Source organism: Ceratotherium simum, chromosome 9, assembly GCF_057802395.1.
Source record: "Ceratotherium simum simum isolate JZ-2026a chromosome 9, ASM5780239v1, whole genome shotgun sequence".
NCBI lineage: Eukaryota > Metazoa > Chordata > Mammalia > Perissodactyla > Rhinocerotidae > Ceratotherium > Ceratotherium simum.
The window spans coordinates 24,161,931-24,187,648 of NC_141908.1; the positions used below are offsets into that span (position 1 = coordinate 24,161,931).

At 34.4% G+C, this 25,718-nt stretch overlaps 1 protein-coding gene across 5 annotated transcripts in view; it reads right to left on the reverse strand.

The window, feature by feature from the left end:
• Window positions 1-25,718, reverse strand: part of LRP1B (LDL receptor related protein 1B) — a 1,862,264-nt gene that overhangs the window by 776,900 nt on the left and 1,059,646 nt on the right. The gene's annotated exons all lie outside the window — the stretch shown is intronic.

Here is a 25,718-nt window from a genome sequence, read left to right on the forward strand (position 1 = left end):
AACTAGAAACAGTATATGCAGAGTCAGTTGTGAATAAATAGTAAGAGGGGAACGGAATTGAATTCTAAAAAGCAGAACTTGGGAGGATCCTGCCCCTAATTGGCTTGCTTGTTTTGTCTTTGAAAAATGAAATGCTTAAACAGCACAAAGAGGTCATTAGGATCACAGTTTCTAGAAGCACGTTTTCTAGGCTCTGCCACTCACTCTCTCTCTAACTGAGTGAGTTATTTAACCATCCTATTCTTCAATATTCTGATCTTTAAAATGGGTATAATAATAGTGTTTAACTCATGGGATTGTTCTGAGGATTGAATAAATTAATACATGTAAAATTCTTAAAATAATTGTTGGCACATAGTAAACGTTATATAAACATTGTTATTAATATTATTACCAAAATTTCATTATTATTATAATCTTCTCTTTAGCTACCCATCTAGTCTGTTAAGATAGCAATAAAATAATTAGCCTACAGTGTTTTTTAATGTTGTTTTTGTGTGTGTGTTTTGTTTTTCTGTTCTGAGAAGAATGAGGCTGAATCCAAATTTTAAAATGAAACATAAAAAAGTCTGTGTGCAAAGGCTATCTTTAACAGGGCGTGGAGGAATTTCCTCTCTTATACTTGTAGGACAAAGCCTGAACAATCAATGAATCTTTTTTTCAACAAATATGCATTGATAAGGGAAGTATTCTGTTTCTATATTATATGGTATCTACCTTTAAATAGCTTATGATTTAGATGGAATGCTAAGACATATAGAGTATCACTTTTACGTACATTTGATTTTTTATTCAAGAGGGTTTGGGTGGCGCCTGCCTGAGATTGACTATTAGAAACTCTATGACTGGGGCCGGGCAGGTGGCATAGAGGTTAATTTCACAGGTCTGCTTCGGTGGCCCGGGGTTCGCCAGTTCGGATCCTGGGCACGGACATACTCACCGCTCATCAAACCATGCTGAGGTGGTGTCCCACACAGAAGACCTACAACTCTACAACTGCGATACATAACTATGTACTGGGGCTTTGGGGGAGAAAAAAGAAAAAAAAAGGAAAATTGGCAACAGATATTAGGTCAGGGCCAATCTAAAAAAAAAAGAAAGAGAAACTCTATGACCAAAATCCTTCAATCAGATGATCAGGGACATATGAAGCTTTATGGCACTCAAATTCCAAACAAACATAGGTGACTACAGAGATACTAATTACTAGCTCAAGGAAACACATGATTGTTCAGATGCAAGGAAGGGGTTTGATAAAGAGAAACTTGCTAGAGTAGATTGCTTTGATACCTTTGGGTAGATTTCAAGTATTCAACATACCAAAATCAACATTCACTATTATGTTACTATTATTATTATGACATAACTAATAGCAAACAAAGAATATGAATGTTTTTTGAAAACTGGTCAAAATATCCCCTAAGTTTCACAAAATACCCATTTTCATTATCAATAGGCAAGGACTCTCAATATGTTTGTACTTCTTCCAAAAAAAGAAAAATTCTAGTAGACAATGATTTCTTGTAAATTTTTTTTAGATTAAGATTATGTCTATATGTTCCATTGTAAGTGAAGAAATGAGACATTTACCCATATACTTCAGATTAAAAACAGATTTTTTCATGAACTCTGTGACTACTTAAGATTAACATTATTTTGGCTTAAATTATTAAAATTTCCATCATTTTTCCTTTGTAAACATTGTTCTAGTACTTAAAGAATAACTTTTATAAATGGATATAATATATGAATCGCACATTAAAAAAACACACATCTCATCAAAAGCTAGACTTTTCACTTAAGTGAAAAATTCTTGAAGGTAGCGATGTTGTTTCCTACAAGTGATACCTACCATTAAGGAAATGAGGATAAATAAGAAATAATAAAATTTATTTAAATTAAAAAAATAATATATGTATGTAAAAGAATTAAAACATAAAAGTTATTTAAATTAATTTAATACCTAGGATTAGATAAAATAAGCATTTTAAAATGAATGGAGAAAAACATACTTCTAAAACTAAAACATCATTACTTGTCTGATTTTTAGATATTACACATTAATGGAACAGAAGATTAATGTTTTATATATTTAAAATAAAATCTACTTTTAAAATGGGCCCAAGATGATAAGAATTTTTTTTAAAAGGCTAAGGATGTGAGCAGTGGCCTTAGTTTTGTTAAGGTGCATAAGCTGGATCTCCATAAGTAATCCATAAGTCTTCATGCTTTACAACAGAATTTGATTAACATAATAATATTAATTGGAAATTATACCCCACAACTGCCATTATAAAAACACAGTGCCTATATATTTCCAATATATACAGGTTTTTCTATCCTTAGTATGAACATTATTTTTCTGAGTTGTAATGAAGTATTACAAAACTGTTTGCATGAGTACAGAGTATGGTCACATGCCTTAAATAACTAGACATACACTGTGCACGTAGACACGCCTAGGGCCAGGGATGCCTTACCTTGCCTCGGAGTCAGCACTTGGACAACTCTTCTGCCTCATATTCATGTAGTTAAATTAATACAAATTCTCTTTGTGCATTTCAATATGGCCTGAGGCATCACAGCTCATATGTATTTAACATGAGTGAATGAAGTTGATTTAATTAACAGTGTGGCAGTAGAGTTTGCCTGCTGAATTTTCTATCTCACGGGGTTACAGGAGTCTTTGGCCAGACTAAACTTTTTTACATCATCTGTCCCCAGTGGTCATGTTCTCATCCTCATTTTCATTCCAAGTCCTTCCTCAGTTCAGGTATTAGGTCAGGAAGGGTGAATACACAAGCTACTACCAATCAGAACAAAATACTTTGCTGTTGTATTGAAAGACATATGTAAAGTGCATATAAAGGTCTTAATTTCCAGATGAATAGAATATAGTAAAAATAGTTTTTTCCTTCTATTATCAAAAACATACTGTCAGTTTCAATTTGGGGGGCAGTGATACAAATTGTCTCTCTATGACATTCAGATATTTCATCTTTGATGCAGTGATGAGCACATTTAAGAGTAAAGAGAGTGCTACAGTATGCATGATAGTTACCAATAAAGTAATCTAAAGTGATGATTTAAATGAAAGGTTACAAGAACTATTAAGAAGTAAGATTTTTACCCTACTTTCAAGATAACAAGTTAGCCAATTACTGTTTTGTGGATGCTGGTAGAAGACACAAGACTTGTAGGTCACATATAAAGGACTTTACTACTCATGGCACAGCAAGCAGCATGTTCACCAGCAGATTGGTGTCAGCTCCCCTTACCCCCAAGTCCCGTGGGGGCGACTGGAATGGGCTTGCATGAACGCCTTCATAAACAGTGGGTTTCATTACAGGAGACGAATTCTGAACTTAGGAAAGCCAAATCTTTCATAATGAGCAATAAGCAGGCTTGATCTTTACACCGAGGAATACTCTATCTCTCCTTCCAAGGCTTTTTCTGTACAAACATCCTTGTAAGGATACTTCCGAATAAAAGGCAACAAGTGCTTCACTCTAAGACATGCAGAAATATGAGCGATCCATGGAGAATTGTCTCCCAAGAAGAGGTCCTGAAAAGTCATAATTTAGTAGTCTTTAATAAACGCAGATAGAGCAAATAAGTTAGTGTGCGAACACGATCAAAGATAATAATCATTTCTGGGTTCCGAGCTGTTGCTCTTACGGGAATTCTCTATTGATTTACACTACTACACCTTAAAGCACATTGTTCAGCTAGCAATATGTGATGGTTAATTTTATGAGTAATTTGGCTAGGCCACAGAACACAGATATTTGGTTAAACATCAGTCCGGATACTGCTGTGAAAGTATTTTGTAGATAGTATTAACATTTAAATCAAAACACTTTGAGTAAAGCAGATACTCTCCATAATGTGGGTTGGACTCACCCAATCAGTTGAAGGCTTTAAGAGAAAACAGACTGAAGTCTTCTGAAGAAGAGGGAATTTGGCTTCTAGACTGTCTTTGGATTTGAGCTACAATATCAACTTTTCCCTGGGTCTACAACCTGTCGGCCCACTCTGCAGATTTTGACTTTGCCATCATCCACAATCATGTGAACCAATTCTTTAAAAAATATCTGTCTTTCTCTCTCTTTATGTACATATCCTATTGGTTCTCTTTCTCTGGAGAACCCTGACTAATACGCCATCACCAGGCCTGTGATCTGGAAATAATTGTACTGAATGTTCTGGGCAGAAGAAGGACACCCTTCACATTCATTCTTTCCAGATGAAACACTGCAAGGTGTATACTATGCAGGGCAGAGTAGCTTCCACTTTAAGAAAGCCTCTACAGATAATGCAATGAGTATATAGCTCATTTTACAATATTTCACTACAAATTTTTGGAAAATACCAGAGTTGTATTGTAAATATTTTTAATGTTTTATTTTCTGTATATTATGATGTTTTGACAATTTTAAAAAGCCTTTCCAGCTGGGGGGAGATTGTCCCTTTTGGGGACAGCCAATTCTTAGAGATAGCAAAGGGCCCAGCCAGGAACATGCCTTTGAGGTGCAAACTAACTAACCCAGAGCCATACCTCTTCTATCTGGTCCCTATACCCCAGGAGGCACTATTCCTTTGCCTTAATCATCCAAAGGCCAGGTACAAGGCAACTCATAACTAGTCCTATAGTTTAAAGCCCAAAGGAATTATTCAAACTAGCCAATCCTAAACTCTTTATCCTGCCCTGCCTTGCCTTTCCCACAGAAACTCTAATAAAGGCTTTCCCTTCACTATTGTCTTTTGCCGCCTGACCATCCAGGCGTCTTTCCCATGTGGTCCTGGGTGGTTCTGCGCCTTCTGTCTCTAGAACTTGTGAATATAATAAACTTTGTTTTCCTGACCCTCTGTTCAGTCTCTTCTTGTGGCTGCACCTGACTATCTCATGAAAGAATACAAAATATGAGTCCTCATTGTGAATGGGGAGTGAGAAAGTAATTTCCGTTAATGCCCTTTACTACTCAATTCTGCCTACTTACCAAGAGAAAACAGAGAAAAAATTGCTTCAACTTCTGATCACAAAATATCATAGCTATTCTTAAATATTCCTTTTAGTCCTATGAAGTAGGTTATAATTTATAAAAATAAAACACTTTGGAACTTATTGCATTAATACTAAATTACTCAATCTCTTTCATATTAGATGAAAAGGCAACTCTATTAGAAGTCACTTGAGCAATTTAATTTCATAGAAAGTGACTTTTTTATTAGCTACATTTTCTAATATGTTTCATATTTTTGCACTTAGTCATTTAAACATTCAAACAGTTGCATAACTTCCACTGATAATTTTCACTGAACTTTTAAAAGAAAACAAAGTAGCATACAATTTACTTAGGCATCATGTTTAGTGAAAGATACTGATCATTAAATTCCAGGTTGAGCTTAAAAGATGTAAATCTTCATTATATTTATAACTACCACGACAAAGAACAAATGTGTCATCTCATGTGACCATCCTCCTGGAGCTTACCTTACCATCCTAAATTAAACGCACATAGTCACAACGCTCCTTGGTCCACAGGTAGCCTTATAAAACTGAAGCAGTGAGTCAGAGGAAAATGTAATAATAAAACTAAGCAGGAACCTAGTTATAAAGTCAGTATTTTAGAGATAAAAAGAAGCTAAAGAACCATATAGTTCAACTTCTACATTATACAAATAATGAAACAAAGCCCCAGCAAAATGAAACAAGGACCCACGTTTGGTTAGTAGCCAACACAAGAAGTCTGGAACTTTGACCCGTGTTCCAATATACCTATCTACTTTATGTCAAAGTTTGATCTCCAGAATTTTAAAAGAAAAAATCATAAACGGAGGAGTCAAAGAAAGTTAATATAAGCAAGGATTCATCAGAAGGAGGAAAAAGTGGGGCATGGACAAGGGGAGGAGAGTAGAGATAGAGTAAGATTACTGAAGTGAAAGGTGTTTTACCAACTTTCCAATAAAAAAATCTCTATTCTCGAGGCTGGCCCCGTGGCCTAGTTGTTAAGTTCGGTGCACTCCGCTTTCGCGGCCGGGGTTCAGTTCCCAGGTGCAGACCTACACCACTTGTTGGCGGCCATGCTGTGGTGGCAACCCACATACAAAATAGAGGAAGACTGGCACAGATGTTAGCTCAGGGCGAATCTTCCTCAAGCAAAAAAGAGGAAGATTGGCAATGGATGTTAGCTCAGTCAAATCTTCCTCAAGCAAAAAAAATCATTCTCAGTAAACTGCAGTTATTATTACCAAAATATATTTGATCAAATATATTTGATAGCTGACAGTGTAGAGAGTCAACAAATGTGTATATGAAGAGAAGTCAAATATTAAAATAAAATATAAGGAAAAACTGAGGCACTGTTACAGGATACATGAAACTGAGAAGACATATCAACTAAATACTTTATGGAAAAACTGGTGAAATTTGAGTATAGTCTTTAGTTAATAGTATTATATCAATATTAATTTTTAGGTTTTGATAACTGTAGTGTTATTATGTAAGATGTTATATTAGGAAAAACTGTGTAAGGAATATATACTCACTGTACTATTTTTGCAATTTTTCTACCTAATTAAAGTAGTTAAAAATTAATTTTTAAAAATGTAATAAAGTAAATGAATGAATGGTTTTGGAAATGCATTATTTTTAATATACAGAACACGCCAAAGGCTACATGTAGCATAATCTGTAGGAAAAAAGAAGATAGTTAAAATATCGATATTAACGCTATATTTTGTAACAATTTTGGTACAGTAAGCTAAATGAATCCTTACAATTCCACAGTAAAATCATAAAAAAATTTAGTGCAGAAAAATTTATCTAAATAAGTATATAGCATGAAACCATTCAAAATAGCTATGTAACTATGCAAGAAAAACATCATTTGAAGCTGCGCAAGAAAATGAGATGTTGATTTTGAGCCTGGGAAAGTGTGCTAAAACAGGGATGTCTTGTGTGTATTAACTAAAAATCACAGTTAACTTTTTCATTAAAAAATGTTGCAGAAGTTCAAATGAATCATGAGAAATACGTAAAATTTTAGAAGATTCCTGAAAAATCGCCAGGAAATCTCATCATAAGAACAATTTCAGTAAACACTAAAATAACTTTTCAGATAATCAAAAAAATAATAATGATGATTGATATTGCTCCTTATTTTAGAACAAAAAAGAATCATTCTTCCATCATTCTTAGTTCTGTTTAATGAGTTTAATTACTATTTTTAAAGTAATGACAGCCAAATTAAAGTACCCTTTCATCCACAATGAATAATCCTTGCACAGCTACTGTATGCCAAGTGTTGTTCTAGGCCCTAAGGATCTATCAATGAAGGAAAAAAACAAAAATCTCTGATATCTTGAAGTTTACATTCTTGTAGCAAGACAACGAATAAGCAAAATACACCCAGGACAAGTACTAGAGAAAAAAAGTAACCAGAAAAAGAGGATAAGAATTTGAGCAGGGTATAATTTTAGACGAGGAGGCCAGGAAGGGCTAACTGAGGAGGTGGCTTGTAAGCAAAGACATCTAAGAGGTGAAGGAGAGCTATATGGGACAGCTGGTGGAAGAGAGTTCCAAACACAAGGAACAATGCATGCAAATGCCCTGAGGTGGGACCACACCCAGGGTGCTCAGGAGATGACAAAGAAAATACTAGAAAGGAGTCACAGGGACATTATGAGTTATATAGCAGAAAACAACTTAAACTATTTTTTTTTTTCGCCTGTGAATTTAAAATTCCTTACATGGAACACTTTTGAGGTGATTACATGTAAAATCCTCAGAGATAAGTGAGTCCTTATGACGTCTTTATTTCTGGGGTCTGATTTGTGGGTATCAGGAGAGGCAGTCCCCAATGGACCCTGAGTGTCCTTGAACTTTCCTGCTGAGTGTGCTGAACTGTAAGGCTTATCTACTTTCCCATACTGAACAATTTCTACAGCTAGTCACATAGACAACTAAATCAAAGGGACCACAGAAGTGAACACTGTGTGACTGTTCACTCCAGAAGGCAGAGGGACAAGAGAGCTTGCTGTTTGCTGCAATGTCGGCTGTTTGCTCAAAATGTGCTGATCTCCAGGCCCTGCATTCCTCAGGCTTGCTTAGCACCCATCTGGGCCCATCACATCGCTCTGTGAGACTTGGGGACAGGGGAACCATCACAACTATGCTGATGCTCATGCTGTGTTTGCTGTGAGTAACAAACTATCTTAAGGGTTATTTTCTCATTTTCTCCTTTTGGCACTCTGCAGCAGTGGCAGGTTTACTCCCTGCCATCCTCTATGACAAGGCTTCTTGACTTGGGCACTATTGACATTTTGGACTTGATAAATCTTTGTTGTGGTGACTGTCCTGCACATAGCGCAATGTTTAGCAGAACCAGCTTCTATCTATTAGATGCCAGTAGCACCTCCTTCCTTAGTTGTGACAACCAAAAATGATTCCAGATGTTACCAAAGGCCCTATGGAAGAAAAAATTACCCCTGCTCGAAGAGGTGGGAGTTCTATCTTGAAAGCGAGTGATATTTCTCAAACTTCCCTTAATCCATCTTGATTTCTCTAAATATGAATTTTCTTGCCCTCAAATGAAAAGTACTTTGTAATGTTTTTTTGGCAAAAAAGCTTGAGAATATTAAATTAGGTTTCTGCAGCTAGTAGAGTAGTATATACAAACTACTATACTTTTTTCAAATATGCTGTCTCAGAGTGGGTCAAATTTCATTGAAATTTCATATATATAAAGTACTTTAAAAGGACAAATGCTAAATGTTTCATGACTAGTCATTGTGACAAATATTTTGCAAATACTTCTCTCAAACTGATAAATGTTTCATGTATATCCCTAGATATCTTTTTCAATCTCAAAAAAGCGTACTTTGTTTTTTTACCTGAAATAATAGTGACCTAAATTTTACAATTTGCAATTCCTCTATTTGAGACAAGTTACAAATACCTTAACAGTTAAAATATCAAGGTAACTGTTTCTGACTCAAAATGTGCACATTCTTCTTTAATGAACAATAAAGGTTTATGAAAACTCGTTTTATTAACAGAGATAAAAGTGCTAGTTCTGGAGCCTGGAACACTCTGCTATCCTGTGGAGGCAGATGTCTACTAACCAAAGAAGAAAACAGTTGTGTATTAAAATATTTCATATAGTTATCAGACCATCACCATCCACATTAAATATGCTAATATCATTACATTATATTCATTCAAGCTATCTACATATTGCATATTACACTAGATGACAGCTAATTTGTTGTTTTATATCTGAAAAACTCAGAGCCAAAATGCATGTTTTGATGAGAACTTTGATTCTTTCCAATTGCATAGGAATAGTGAGGAGACAATAAAAGTTAATGAATACAGAGAAAAGAGAGTTGATAGGTGTTTAATTTAAGGATGGTCTGAGGTGGTCACCATTTCTTTTCCTTTTCTTTTTCTTTTGGAGGGAGGCAAAAGGTATAAGGGGACACACAATGTAGTTTCATAGTGTATGTGTGAGTCTAAAATAAACCTGGTCTGAGATTAAGAGATACAATATGCTAGTTTGCTATCATAAATCTTGGAAACAAATGTAACTTCTGTTAAACAATAAAATATCTTGAAGAGTTTATGGTTATTTTTTCCCTCTTAGTCATATATGAAATCTTCATTTTCAAGATATTTTCCAATATATTGTTTCCAAGATATTGTCTGTCTTGTTCACTGGTGTAGCTTCAGGGCTTAGAACATTGCCTGTTTATAATGTGATCTCAGTAAATATTGGTTGTCTGAATGAACGTATCAATGAATGACTCACCATCACCTCATAAATAATTCTAACTTTCCTTCTAATGACATATAAGATCTTCCATAATTATTCACCACTAACCTCCTTCATAAGGCCCATGATCCAAGCATCTGTGCTGGATTATACTACTTTTAGCTAATTGATGTGCTGTTGTGGAAGAAACACAGACTTGGGTGTCAGGGAGAAAGTGGCTTCTTTACTTTCATGCTGTCTTTCACTTTGATCTTTGTAAGAATTTTTATAATAAGACTTGTCTTCATTTGGTTATTGTGAAGGTAAAATGAAATGACGTATAAGGCACCTAGCAACAATAGGATTTAATAAATGGTAGCAATGGTAGCTCATTTCCCTACTCCTATGCGCATATTTTACTTTCCCATCTCTGTGCCATTTTTACTTTTATTCCCTCTCTTTTCTTGCATCTTTTCGTTTTAAATCCTTCACCTCTCCCAAGGCCAAAAGAATATCTCTCTGCTACACAAATCTTCTCTTATTCTCCCTGTAAAATTTATCTGTCCTCTAAACTCCCTTAGTACTCTATCTGCATCTCATTCCTGACACTTACCACTTACTGCCTTGTTAAGTTTACTGAAGTGTGGACGTGCCAACTTTTTCATTTGTTTCTGTGAAATATGAGGGCAGGATAGAAGCATAAGTCATGCTTGAAACCCCTAGTAGAGATCAGTATTAAAGGCTTGGTCAATATTTATAAAATGAAAAAAAATGCATGAATGAATGAATGTAAGGACTATAAATCTGGGTGAAGGAAAGAAATAACAGGAAATTGAGGATGTGTGACAAGCTTATTCATTCCAGAATACCAGTGCTCCTATTGTTTCAATATGCCTATGATTCCAATATTTTCATAGAGTGCCAAATACCAAGAAGAAAAATTAAATCCTTAGTTTAATGACTGGATCCTTAAAACTATTCAAATATTTGGAACTATAGAAAACACTTTGGTTTTTTATAGATACCACCTACAAATCAAACGAATCAGAGAGAAAGTCACACATACGAGCATACCCAGATTTTCACATGGAGACACATCACTTAATGAGGCTAAAGATATATCACACCCCAGTGTTTGACATATGCCATCACTACTCTCAGGGGCATCAAAAGCAAAATTTGGAGAGTTTTGTATTTAAATAAATATTCTGGATGATAAAAATATTACTCCTTGAAAAGTTCTATGCAATGTAAAAAGTCAATAAAAAATAAAATATTTTTCTTCTTTGCCATCCCAATGTTGAATCTGCTACAGAAGTTGGAATGTCAGTAATGTAAGAATAGGTAAATTATATTCAAAAAGAATAATTCATATTCTGCTACCACAGGGCAACACATCTTAATTCAAAGAGTAAGGGGGAAAAAGCCCTCAGATTGTACAGATAGAAAATTCAGTATCAATGTTATAGCAAACGATCTCATATTCCAAGAACATTTTCAAGAGTTCTTTAATAAAAAATAATTAAGTTGCTCATAGTTTGTAACAAGGTATTTGATAAATACAACTTTCTAGATCATAGATTATTTTTTCTAAAGAATGTGCAACATTTTAATAGTCATCTTGTATCTCATCTGGATTATAGTCCCCAGGATTCCTAGCAGAATGGTGAAATACCTACTAGGAAAGCTGCTGCTTCTCCATCTAGTAAAATGCTCAAATTAATCTGAACTTCACAGTCGTTCTAGAACATAATTATTGCAGAACTTAACTTATTTTAGAAATGATGGTCTAACATACTACATAGCAGGAAGATTATAAGAATATAAATTGAAAGTTGGAGATATTAGTTACAACTCTTTTGCTAACTATCCACTAACCTTGGGAGAACGATATATCCTCTCTAGATTCATTTCGCTTCTATACAAAATTAGAGAATAACATGTATAAAATAATGCCAGCCATTTCTTTATTAAGTACCTAACATGTACTAAGTGCCTTAAAAACATGATGGCTCCTAATCCTCAGAGCAACTGAGAATAATTACTATTCCCATCTTACAGATGTAGTAGACAAAGCTTCTGAGAGGTTACATAACCTGTCCAAGGCCACACAGCGAATAAGTTATGGAGCAGGATTCACTCTTGCACCTGTCCATTTAACCTCTGCGCTCTGTTATCATGATCTTTAAGGATATTTTTTATTTCCAAATTTCTATGACCAATTGTTTTGTAATTATCCCCAATCTAAGCTAATTTCTGAACAGTATAATTAGGGGAGGTATTATGGCATGTTAGAAAGTTCTAACAATTGGGAGTTATGCAATCAGACAAACGGGTTCAAACCCCAGCACAGCATGTAACCAACTGAGGAATAAGAGAACATTCCTTAACTCCTGTTAGACCCTGTTCTTAACTTGTGCAAAAAAACACTATATCTCCTACACTCAAGGATTAGCTTGAGGATTCAGAATAATTTATATGAAATGTCTGGTACACGTGAGGAGCCTAGTAAATGCTATTGTTACACAACAATAAATATTTTGCCAATTGGATTAGATTTAAATTGGTTTAAAATATCATTTTAAGTAACAAAACCATGAAATTTGTAAAAATAATCATTATTAACTTGGAGGAGCTATATATAATTGAAAAAATATATATTATATTTGTATATGTAAAATGTATAAATATCTTATAAAGGAGTAAAAATTATAAAAACTTCACCAAATTATAGAACTGAAGAACATTACTTTTTTGAGATTGATAGTTTCAATAATTTTAAATCTCTACTTAATATTTTAAATGTTTGATTCAATATTTTACCTTTAAAATTTTTTAAAAAATACCTAATTATGAGACAAAATTAATGTTTTCCTTTTGCTCCACATTAACTTTATAATCCTCGAAGTGGTCTTAAAGGGAATACTTTATCAGACTTGCCAAAACAACTAAGTATTGTCTAGGTTGCAAAAAAATTGGTCCTGAAGCTATTTTTTTTAATAGCTGATTAAGTGATGACCGAGAGTAGATAGATGTTTGTGAAGAAATAAGAGGCAAAGATTGTAGCATATCTAGCCCGCAATGAGAAGACACACTTTTATTTAGAAAAAAGCCCTCATGTAAATATAAAAGGAAGAAATTCAGTAGTAGAAAGATTTGGGGGAAGGGCTTAGCAAGCAAAAACAAACTAAACTAAAATAACATTCATCTAAGAGGTAAGATGAAAATTTAGAGTTGTTCATTTTTTTAAAGAAACTATTCATGTTTGAAGAAACCAACTTATATTAACGTGAACAAAAGTGATCACAGTTTCACTAGTTGTATTAAAATTCTTTTTTACATTTATCCATAACTGCATTTCTTTACTCTGTAATAGTTACTTTCTTTTAAATTCTTACTTAAGTAAAATACAATTGCATTTAATGTTGTACACATTTTAAAAGGACAGTCAGATGTGAGTAAAATAATTCATGCAGCCTTCCCTAGAGGTAATCACTATAACAGTTTATTAATTTTTCTAAAAAATTTTTAGTATACTTACATAAATAGGATCATCCTGTCTGCACAAAATATTTTTCAACTTACTTTGTTCACTTATCAGTTTGTCTTCGAGTTTTGCTCATATCAGTATTATAGATCTACCTTATGCATTTTAACTGCTACCTAGTATCATTCATAGAAAAAATGCAGCATACCTCTTTTGATGGACATTTATATTTGTTTCAATTTCTTTGTTATTACAAATAATGCTTCTTTTTGAACATGTGAATACATCAAGAGAATAGATAACCAATAGTGGAATTGTTAGGTTGAACATTATATACAGTTTAATTCTGATAGATATTACTAATGCTTCAAAACCACTATAACAATTTACATTTTCCCCAATAATGTGGGAAATATTTTATTTTCCTATTGTCTCACTAATATTACATATTACCAATCTTTTATTTTTTAATCTGATGAAGGTGGTGAAAGACATATTATTGTCTTAATTTACATTTTTATGATTAGTATGATGTTGAGCACCTCTCCACGTGCCTAAAAGGGAAATCTGTATTCTTCTTGAATTGCCTTGACAAATACTTTTTATAATTTTTTCTGACATTGTTTGTCTTTATTCTGTAAAATAATCATTTTCTTCTGTATATATGTTGTGAATATTTTTGCCTAGTTTACCTTCTATGTTTGCAATTATGATGTCCTTTGTCATAAAAATATTTTTAAACATCTTTTATATATAATATATAAATATATATTTTAAAATTCATTTAATAGCTTCTGGGTTTTGTGTCTTGCTTAAGAAAATGTTCCAAATCCCAATATCATTAAAAAAACAAACATATCTCCCTAATTTTATATTTTTGTGTTTTTTAAGCTTTATTTTTGTGTGCTTTCTGAGGTAAAATTCTACTTTTATCTTTTTTGTCTAAGTGAATAGACACATCCTAATCCATTTTTTGCGTATGCTTTTGAGGGGTATAATTAATGCCAGGAGAGATGGATTGAACTGGACCTATCATTTTTAGTTCACTTAATTATCAAATTGCTTTAAAGATTGCCTTAAGGCCCTTTTTTTCCATCTCTTTTAGTTTTTATTTGCACCATGGGGTTCTCCTTTTCAACTCTCATATTGGAAGTTTACACCTGTGGTGTTGTAGGCTATAATTTCTTGTGCTCTAGTCAATCTCATCCAATCTCCATTCTAGCTAGGAAATTCTCATTATTTCTGATCACTGATGGTAGACTTTTCAATTTTTCAGTGTTGTTATTAATTTATTTGTTTAAAAAATTTTTTCAGTGATTTTTTATGGATACCGAGGACAAAGTCAGGAAGAATTGTTTGCTTAGTCTTATATTTATTCCTTTGCCTCATTTGTAATCTGACAGATACATTCAACTAGAATGCAAACTCTTTGAGAATGACAATTTTATATTTTTGGATGAGCACCTTGCCTACTATCTGGCAAATCTTTGACAATTAAATAATGTTTTATGTAGGCTAATGAATGGAAATCTTAGCAATAAACAAGGATCAGATTTTGAGATAACCCTTAATCATATCAACTTGCACCATCTCTTTGATAATAATGGATTTTTTCTCTGATAACGTAATGCATTAATCAATTTTTCTTTTTGCAAAGTGAAAACTCCCATCGCTACTATTATTTATTTTCTGGCTAAAAAAATAATACAAAATGAGCTTATTGAAAGTACAAAACACTTAAATCTTTTTGCATCAAGTGAAATTTCTTTATCTGTAAACTGTGGATGTTTAAAAGCATCAAAAAGAATTCACATGTATTCATACGTAGTACTCAGATATTTTAAAAAATTGATTCTAATGCTAAAGTAAAGGGGAAGAAAGCAGTTTTAAAACATATTTCAGTCTTGTTCTTCAAATTCCCATTTGCATTAATGAATTATAGACATGCAGAAGTGGGCTTCGCTTAGGATTCAGAAAGCCACAAAAGATTATTGAAACACATAACAATAAGAGAAAGCCTAATAATCTACAAAATCACAACCTTTCTTGAGTCCAAATTAAAGCTGAGAAACCAAGACAACAAGAGGAAAAAAATCCAAGGAGTGATAGGGCTCTTCCAGGAAAAACAGGACACATGATTGTTGTTGGTAGAGTATAGGAGGAAGAGGCAACAGCCGTAAAAGTAGATGTTTAAAGAAAGCTAAAATGGTAAAAAAATTCTTAAAACCAAGTGCAGTTTAATGTGGGAGTTTAAAATTCTTGGGACACTCTGACAACAAAGGATTCCTTTCACTTAGTTCATAAGAGGAATACTGAAGGTATAGCAGGAGACCTTAGAGAGACCCCTTTTGTGTCTCACAGACACGAAACCCACCTGTCCTCTACACTCTTCTCTCATACAAAGAGAATCCCTCAGATCACTGGGGAAGGGGGATGAGAAGGAGATCTGTCCACTCCCAGAAGCAAGAAAAAGGATGCACTTCCTATGAGGGAGGTATAGAAAAAAAAACCATCCCCACTAGGAAAGAGGCAGGAAATCTTCCCTTTCCCAAAGGTAAGGTGAGCTGCAAAGATAAGCTGCCATTAAGGGAAGGTAGAAGCCAAAGCAATGTGACCCTGAGGGAGGGGTAGGAAACACCCCTGGTCCCACCCCAAGCAATACTAGTGTAATGTTTGGAGAAGCGTAAGAGACTCTCCTGCCACTGGTCCAAAACAAAGGTATACCAATGCTGAGCAAAGAGTAGCAGCAAAGCTGTTTGCCCATGGAAGCAGTGTAGTAAAGGTACTTGGACCCAGAATCCTCAATTGATAGAAAAAACAGATATTTTCTACCCTGGGGGGTGGGGTAGAAGATTATCTCTTGCCCAAGACCTCTCAGAGATACATGGAAGATGTTGGCTGCCAAGGGAGGAGAGGCACAGAAAGACCCCCCTCCCAAGCCCAGCGGGAGCTTGCAGAGAATGCAGAACCTTTCTTCCACCCACTGTGAGACTTCCACTTAGTAAAAGATCACAACAGTCTACCACTGAGGGAAGGGCAAGAGTGTGGAGAGAGACTCTTCAGTGAGGCAGCCATGCAAGCACTATTCAAAGCTGAGGAATGAGAAAGCATACTCAAGTCTCCACATTAAGCACAAGGCAGTATCAGCCCATCAGTGGAAAGATCTGAAAGCTTTGGTTCACCAAAGGTAACTATAACAAGAACAAAATCCAAATCCAGCCCAATTACTGAATAGATTGACCAAACTCTCCACACTAATAAACTGACAGAAGAAATATGCTTATTCTCTAGGCATAAATTTTACTTATTTGAATCTCTAAGGTTTTTCTATGCATGCAATTTGATACTCAGTAAATAATTATGAGATATACAGAAAGCAAGAAAAAAACGAACAAACAACTCATTGAGATAAACTGGTCAACAGAAGAGGCAAAGCCATCAATAGAATCAGACCCTAAGATGACCTTGATGTGGAAACTTTCAAATTAAAGCAATGAGTTCTCAATATACACAAATGGCTCAAGTGAAAAAGAGTGATAATACTGTGCACTGGAGAGAAGGCAGAGTAATGAAAACTCTCATACCTTAATGTTGAGAAAGCAAAATAACCCAGACACTTTGAAAAACAGTTTGAATAGACTAAAGAGTTTGGCAGTTTCTTACAAAGTTGTACATACACTTACCATATTACCAGGCAATCAGCTTTTAGAAATGAAAACACATGTCCACACAATGTACTGTATACAAATGTTTATAATAGCTGTCTTCATAAATGACCAAACTTGGAGCAATCCAAATGAACATCAACTGGTAAATGAATAAAAAAATTGTGGTACATCCATACAATAAAATACAATCCAACATAAAAAAAGAATAAATGTTAGACACATTCAACAACATGGAGGAATCTCAAAAGCACTATCTCAGTGAAGCAAGCCAAACTCAAAGGCTATACACTATAGGATTAAATTTTTCTGACATTTCAGAAAAAGTAAAAGTATAGAAAGAAAAAATCAGATCAGAATAGAAATTAGACAAGTGGTTGTTAAGGATATGAGGGAACTTTCTGGGGTGATGGAAATATTCTAACTAGATTGTAGTGGTGGTTACTCAATTGGATACATTGAACTGTTTCTTTAAAAAAGGTGAATTTTACTGTATGTAAATTATGCTGCAATAAGCCTAATTTTTAGAAATACAATTATAATAGCAGCTAGAGTTTATTGGAAGAAAAATACAGGTATTCAGAGCAAAAGTTGCAGCCATTTTTGGATAGAACAAAAGAATACCAGTTTAATCAGCCATTTTGCTCAGGGAAAAAAAGGAAATAAAAAGATCAATTTCTTAAAGATATTTGTCTACATGATACCAAATAACTAATCTGATTGACATTTAATCCAAGATTTTTGACTCTAAATATAGTTAAATGTATCTGGCAAAGGTTGTCCTTGAAACAATCTGTGATGGCACGGGTATGGAGTGCATATACTGCTGGCTAAGTGCCCAAGGTTCCTTCTGCTAGAGCACACTCCCCATAACCCAACTTGTTCAATTCACCAATCATGACTATGGTACCAAAAAGTAACATGATTTTCTCTGAGGCATAAGATAAAATAGTATAAGCAATGGAAATTAATTAATAGGAACAGTTCTATGATTTGTGAAGCACAGTGAATAAGCAATCTTTTCACTCATCTTGAGAGCCAGTGCCAGTCTGTGACTAGAAATAATTTTAATTTGTATGTACACCCTTTATATATTTTGTGAACATGGAGAATTTGGACAGAAAATTAACTCAGACAATACTGTTCCCTGACTAGAAATATATAATTTTAGAAAATATGCCACATCTGGTTTTCCTTACACTTACAAGGCAAGGTGACATGTAAGTTGTTACAATTGGAGGAAAGGATGAGAGGGTGGAGAGAGGCTCTTTCACCTCATGTCTAGTGACAGCACTGTCATGGAACCTCTTGAGAGCTTTTTGTGTGTGCTTTTATGTTTTTTTTTTAAACACTTCTTTGATTTGAAAAGACTCAATTCTAAGCCCTACAAAATCTTTATTTTAAAATGTTTAAAACACGAATTAACAATCTAAGTGATATTAAAATCAGATAGTAAGAAAAAAAACTAGGAGCATAAAGGTGAGTGAAAATACTATTTGTTGCCATCTATATGTTTAAATAACTTTTCAAAATAGTCTTACTGTTGTTTTTCTTATATCTCCTTCCCAGGTGTCATTCGGACCACAGCCTAATGACTTATGAGGACATCCTGCAATTTGATTGATCACTCTTGCAGAATCAGGAGCAATACTAACTCACTACTTTAATATAATAATGATATTTTAATGGAATGTTAAAATTAAAGCTTTGATTAGAAGCCAAAATGATGAAAAAAAAAATCAAAGCAAGTGTGAAAAAAAAGTCCTTGTTCATAGATCAGAATTGTTTGTACAACTCTTGGACGCCTCACTGGATCAATGGTGTATTGGGAACAGAATGCAAAGAGGGGAGGATTTTAGAGAGAGGTGTTGCTGTTCTGTAAGTCTCTAGTCCCCGTCTTTCAGTATCCCAAGGTGGTAGGAAAGAGAGAAAGGAGGGATACTTTTCACTTCAACTCTAGCGATGAGGCTTCCATGGACCCTCTGTGAGATCCTTGAACTGAGTTCTCTACAGTTGGTTTTTCCAAATGCATGAAACTCATGCCTGAGAAAGTCTCACACTTGATAAATCTCAAGTGGACTCTGGTGGCAGAATAGTGGTGGTTGATTTGCACTGTATCTGCACTCTCAGAGTTTATTGGGGCAGAAAGTTTGCAAATAGTTACGTGGACCAAATGTGAACCACAAAGGAGAGAATGCTGGCATAGGGATGTCTTCAGTCCATTACAATAAGGTTGCCTAGCTGGGTACAGGGACTCAAACAATAAGAGGATGGACATGAACTGGTTATTCAGGGATCCAAAGCCACAAGCATAGAGTTTTGTGCACTTTGGCCAAGGGAAATGAAATTAGAGAGATCTAGCAGAAAACCTCCAAAAAAGCTTGCACATGCACACACACAGGCTCTCAGACACACACATATCCACACCCTTCAAGAGAGTAAATTTCAAAGATTTGTCAAAATCAGAGAGAGGCCAGTTTACAATGGGACCAGTTCAGATAAGACTCTTGCTATCCCCTTGCCACTCCTTACCCCTCTTACTTCTTCCCACCAATGCTGAGAAGTGAGTGAGCATTGAAAACTGATGCTGGGAGGGATGGCGAGGAAAATAAATGTAGGGCAGAGAAAGAGAATGAACCAAATACGCCCTCCTTTCCTTTCTCAGGCTTCTAACCAGAAGACAACACAAGCAGGGAACAAGAAAGATTTGCAGATATATTGAATTTAGAATTGTGATATATAAGTATATGTAGTAGATTGGGCATTCTAATTACCAAATTTCTGACTTAAAGTGACTGAGAGGTCTGTCTGTTGCCTGGTCGTAAATGGAAAGGATTGGGATTTTACCAAGTTTTTCTATAGGGTAGGAAAGTTTACTCTACTGAATAAATTTTTAAAGTCAATGGGAGGCAAAAATAAAGTTATGCTTTAGATAGTTCAGAGTCACATTTTTCAACATATTTGTTACACAGACAATGACTATTAACACTTCCCTAAAATCCTCTCACAATGGCTAGTTTCATGGGAACGTGGCTTACATTGTGGACATTATCTGGCCCCACAATTTGAGCTAGCATTTCCTACTTTAGAATCTCCATGGTAAAGTCAGCCAAGACTGATTTATCAAACTATTTTTTTTAATCAGAAATTTGTATTAGCCTAAGCAACAGCACAATTACAGTCAATATTCATAATAGTAGTTCTAGGTTAGTAAAGGATTCTCAAGTGATTTCTGAAGCAACAAATAAAAATTACATAATGCTAAGAATAATTAAGCAACTGGGTTGAATATATTTCTTTTAATTCATGCTGAAAACTGGTAATTTATTTAAAGTGTTCAAAAATGTTCTACCAATCAAAATAATTAATGTAACAATTATATTTGTAATAATACTTCAATAATCCTTTGAAGATTAATAAGTATTTTCAGATTCTCTCTTTTGATCTTACCAGCAATTTAACATTTACAAGACAATAGACTTACTTATAGAAGCTTCTAAAGCTATTCTGAGTCCGTGTGTGTGTGTGTGTGTGTGTGTGTGTGTGTGTAGTATGCTGTGTTCATCTATACTTATACATATGTGTGTATGCCTTTTTTGGGTGGAAACAAATAAGGGGAAAGATGTCTTTTCCTCCATGTTTACTAAAACCCATTAGTCACATGGCTAATTCCATTTTTGATGACTTAATATGTTTTAGAACCCAGATTTCAATATTCTCATATCCATGTCAACTTTTCAGACAAAAAGACATATATTGGCTTAAAGGTTTTTTCAAATATCTCATATAATTTACGAGAAATATCATAAATTATGAGAAACATCTATTTACAAACTAAACATGCAATTGAGCCTATGTTTTCAGGACTCAAATCTCCAGTAAGTTCTGGAAAAACATCGTATCGGCAGTCAGCAAGAGTCAGTGTGTGCAAACAGGCTATAACCTTGCTACTCAGCAAGACAACAATATCCATGAGATTCTCAAGAGTTGCAAATGCTCGCAAATCTCTTCCTAACAGTTTTAATTAGGAAATGTCTTATGACTGACGAACGTCTTTATTATTTTCTTTAATGGTTGGTCAGAGTCTACATCTCTCAGAATCTTAGAGCTTTTCTTTATGAGAAAGTTTAGAGTTAAAGTCACAAAAATGAGATTGATATTCACCAGTAATCTAATAACAGAGTGAAAGCTTGTTCTTAATTTTAAAATGTTTGCAAAGCATCATTACTCTTTAAAGTTCACGGAAACTTTCTAACATAATTCATTAATGATATCTCAACATGTTTCTTTCATCACTGTAAAACTCAGTCTTTATGAGACACTGGAAATTCCTAGAGAGTTATACAATCATGAAGTTCATTGAAATCCAAGAACAAATGGTGATCTCTAGGTGCAGAAAATGATAATCTTACTCTTAGGTCTGCATCATTTGGGAACAAATAACATCCTACAATGCATTGTAAGTGGCTGCCCTAGGACTGGTTAGAGCAGAGGATTGGAAATATTTCTGGAGTTCTGAAGTGGGTATTAAGTTGGTGGTCACGTATATGTGTGCATGTGTGTGTGTGTGGTGGTGGTGGTAGTGAAGGTTCTAAGTATTACAATGATGAATTATCAAATAATAATTCTTGACCCAGGTATAATACCATACATTTCAATACAAAATTAGAGGAACTGTTGGATTCTAAAATCCCTGGAGGGGGTATGGAGATGCTGGGAATGGAACTGAGCTGAAGAGCAGGGTTTGACTCTGGATGCTGGACAAGCAACGACATAAATATGGCACTACCTTTTGGTAGTAACTCAACAGATTACCTTTAAACATGTCATTTGGAGAGTATTTTTGGCATAGTGAGACTGCTTCCCCTTCCTCCTGGCTACACTTCAATTCATAATATCAAAAAAGAGAGCCTACCTTGCATCCTGTCCAAAGTTACTCATTGTTCTCTAACTTCATGGCTCCTATAAAGACCTTCATTAAAGGAAGATTCTGACGTGTGGAAACACGTACCTGCTGCAGATCTCAATCAATTAGAATCCACTATAAGAAGTATACAAGGTCAGTATAGCAAACTGGTTAAGACCACAGGCTTTGTGTTAGTTCCTGTGACTATTATAACAAATTACCATAAACTTGGTGACCTCAAATCTCCAGTTTAATTATGGGATCTATTGAAACTACAGTTTTTCTATTATAGCTACAGGTATTAATAATTTTCAAACTCAGGAAAAATGCTTTGAGTGCTTTTTTTTAAATACTTTAAAGATACGAAATGATATGAAAGATTATTTTAAAATGCTTTCTATTTGGATATATGTATCCCAGTAGAGTTAATTTATACAGTTTAAAAACAAGTACTGCACTAATAGAATACATGCAATAATAAATTGAATAGTTAAGTTATCATTTTTATATTTTTTCCTTTCTGCTGAAAATTATAATTCATACTACAATGTAAAACAAATCTTGGACAAGACATGCAAGAAGATAAAAGCGAATTCAATATTATAAAGAGCATCTATCCTGTTTTCTTAGAGAGAGGAACAATTATACCCGGAAAGAATGGCTCATTTAAATTCCCTGACCACTTTGTCTAATTTTGCCTCCTGTTGATATCTCCTTTTACTTTCTACCACAGTATCCTACTTTATTTTCTTTATAGCATTTATCATTGTCTTGTTCATTTATGTGGTTATTATCTGCCTCCCATTATTTAAATATAAACTAAATAGGAAGCTTTCCCCTGTTTACTGCAGCATTCCCATCACCTAGAACAGCACCTGGCCCAGAGAAGGCATTCATTAAATATTTATTGACTCTACAAATAAATAAATCACATATTAATTTAAAAAAATAGAAAGTATGAATTTTATAAAAATTTTGGCAAAAATTCTGGAGAGAAAAAAATACAGATTGGTAAATGTTATGTCCTTATAGAAGTCTATTTTTATTAAATCACTAATATGTCTTCATTTTATAGATATTTTCCATAATTATTAAGATATATATCCCTCAAATTTTCCTTTCTCATTTATTTAACTACTGTTGCAGCCCACCCACAAAGACTATAGGATATACCATATTCAGGAGGTTTTTCAATAAACCTCTGAGAGAAACAAAATCAAAGAATGAATAGAAATGGACATTTTCTTAGAATGCTGTTTTTTTTTTCTTCATAGAAAGGATCTGAGCTTACACAGATGTCGAAGATATTTATGTTTTATATACAAACAGCAAAATTTTTATAGCCTTGTACTTCAAACTATACAAATTTATCCTAAGACTCAGAATTTTACCAAGGTTACAGAATTATTTGTCCAACCAAGTACTGGCTCTCAGTCTTCAGGTTGGATGGTAGACACTCCCACTAAATGAGTGAATACACATCAAACTTAATTTTTCTGATTCCAAGAATCACAAGTTATCATTTGCCAAATATAAGTTGTGTTTTGACATGTTAATCTTGTATCATAATATCTATTATTATTCTCCTTACCAGTAAGAGAAAAAGATACACTAATAGAAAGATATTAAGCTGTCCTTATATAGGAATACCAAAATGTTAAGTATATTTCAGATGTGAAAATCTACAAAGTGTTCTCATAACCTTCACACTGCCGAAGCAACACTGTACAGACGCGCCTGGCAGTCAAGCAGCTATTAGAGTTGATCTCTGTTGCTGTGGTGGAATGCAAAGAACCACCAATGTCACTGATAAGACACTGTTATCAAAGTTAGGATTATTAGCTGGAACATTCAGTCACAGCACAGAAACTGACACTTTGAAAAGAAACCAAGAACCCTCTATATATCATTTCAGTATCCTTTGAAAATGTCTAGGCCAAAATCAGCGCAATCCAAACACACCTATTTAGAGAGAATGTGCAAATTCATTGTCTTCTAAAACTGTCAAGTCCCTATCATCTGATATCACATTACAGAGAGAGCAGGCAGACAGCCTCTGTCAAGTCCAATTTAAAGTAAAAATTTTAACTCTAATTAGAAACTCCTTAGGAATGTTAAATTATGGTGGATTTATATTGTTTTAATGAGTAAACTATAAAAAGACAAAAACAGGGATATTTTTCATTTTAGCACTTCATTTGTCATTCCTGGAAAGCGTACTTTTTTTTTTTTTTTAATCAACCCCTGACTACTTCTTCTTTTCTCTTTTAATGTTCTATGAATTTTTTTTTTTTTTTTGTGGGGAAGATCAGCCCTGAGCTAACATCCATGCCAATCCTCCTCTTTGCTGAGGAAGACCGGCCCTGAGCTAACATCTATTGCCAATCCTCCTCCTTTTTTTTTTTTTTCCCCTTTTTCTCCCCAAAGCTCCAGTAGATAGTTGTATGTCATAGTTGCACATCCTTCTAGTTGCTGTATGTGGAACGCCGTCTCAGCATGGCCGGACAAGTGGTGCGTCAGCGCGCGCCCGGGATCCAAACCCCGGGCCGCCAGTAGCAGGGCACAGGCACTTAACCGCTAAGCCACAGGGCTGGCCCCAGCGTACTTTTTTTATCATTAAAGGTTTGATTCAAAGTGAACCTGAGTTGAATGAATAATCTTCTTGTGCTGCCCTCATTCCCTCTAAAAGATAGGAGAGACCACCATTCATTACCCCTCATGCTGTAAATAATTTTAGTCTATCTCTCTGCTTGTATTTTCTCTCCTTCCTCTCTCTGATCCATTCTACACTCCACCACCAGATTGATTCTCCCAAAATATCTTCTCATTCACATTATTCTTAAGCTCAACAGCATTTCCTCTCTCTCACTCCTTCAGGATTTTATCCAAGCCCCTCCACCTCTCACTAAAGGTCTTTCATTTCACCACCCTTCACTTTCCACATCTCCCCTGTCACTATTAACTGTAAACAAAACCTCCAGTAGGGATCCACTTAATTTCCCCTCATCCTCTTTCTGGAGCATGTTTTTGTTTTTATTTTTTTCATGGGATTTGAAATATCCTTCCCTCCCCTTTAACATTCTTCCTTTAAGATCTAGCCCAAATGCCACTTCCTCCACAAAAAGTTGTCTGAGAATACCCACACAAAGACATCTCTCATTCCTATGGATTCTCATTACATGGACATTCTCCACTAATCATATATTTCTTTGGGCTCACTTTGAATTTATTAATTAACTTAAATGCTGCAAAGCCTTTACATATTTTGTGTGCTTATATCATCTTCAAATGTAAATTATGACCTCCTTGAAGGCTGTAGCCATTTCCTAAAATTCCTTTTATCTCCTATTATAGCTAGCACAGTGTCCTTCACATAATAAGCATATAATTAATGTTCCATAAATCAAGGATTTTTAAAATATTTGAAAAGTAAGCAGACTGTATATATGAGGACACTGAGGTCTAGAATCATTAGTTAACGTGCCTAAAGGTGACTAGCAGCCAAAGATTTGGTTTGCTGGATTAGTAAAGATCTTTTCTACTTATATCAAAGTTATATTATTTTGTTACTTGATTGGTTGTTCCTAAGCCAAGTAATTTATGAAATGTACTGATTTTAATAAAGTATATGCATATTTTTGTATAGATATAATTACATATATGTATCTGTAACTAAAAATAGGTATAAACAAAGTTTCTCTATAGATACTGATATTTCAAGGACAACTCTAGAGAACTCATTTTTAATGATTTATAAAGTAAGAAACAATGTGCAAGAATTGGGGTGACAATGCAGACATTGATATTTTTAATGCATTTTGAGTGACATGGGCAATATTCTAGTGAGAACCAAATATTACAAGCCTCTAATGTCCTGTTAAATCTTCTGTTCTGCCATTTAACAT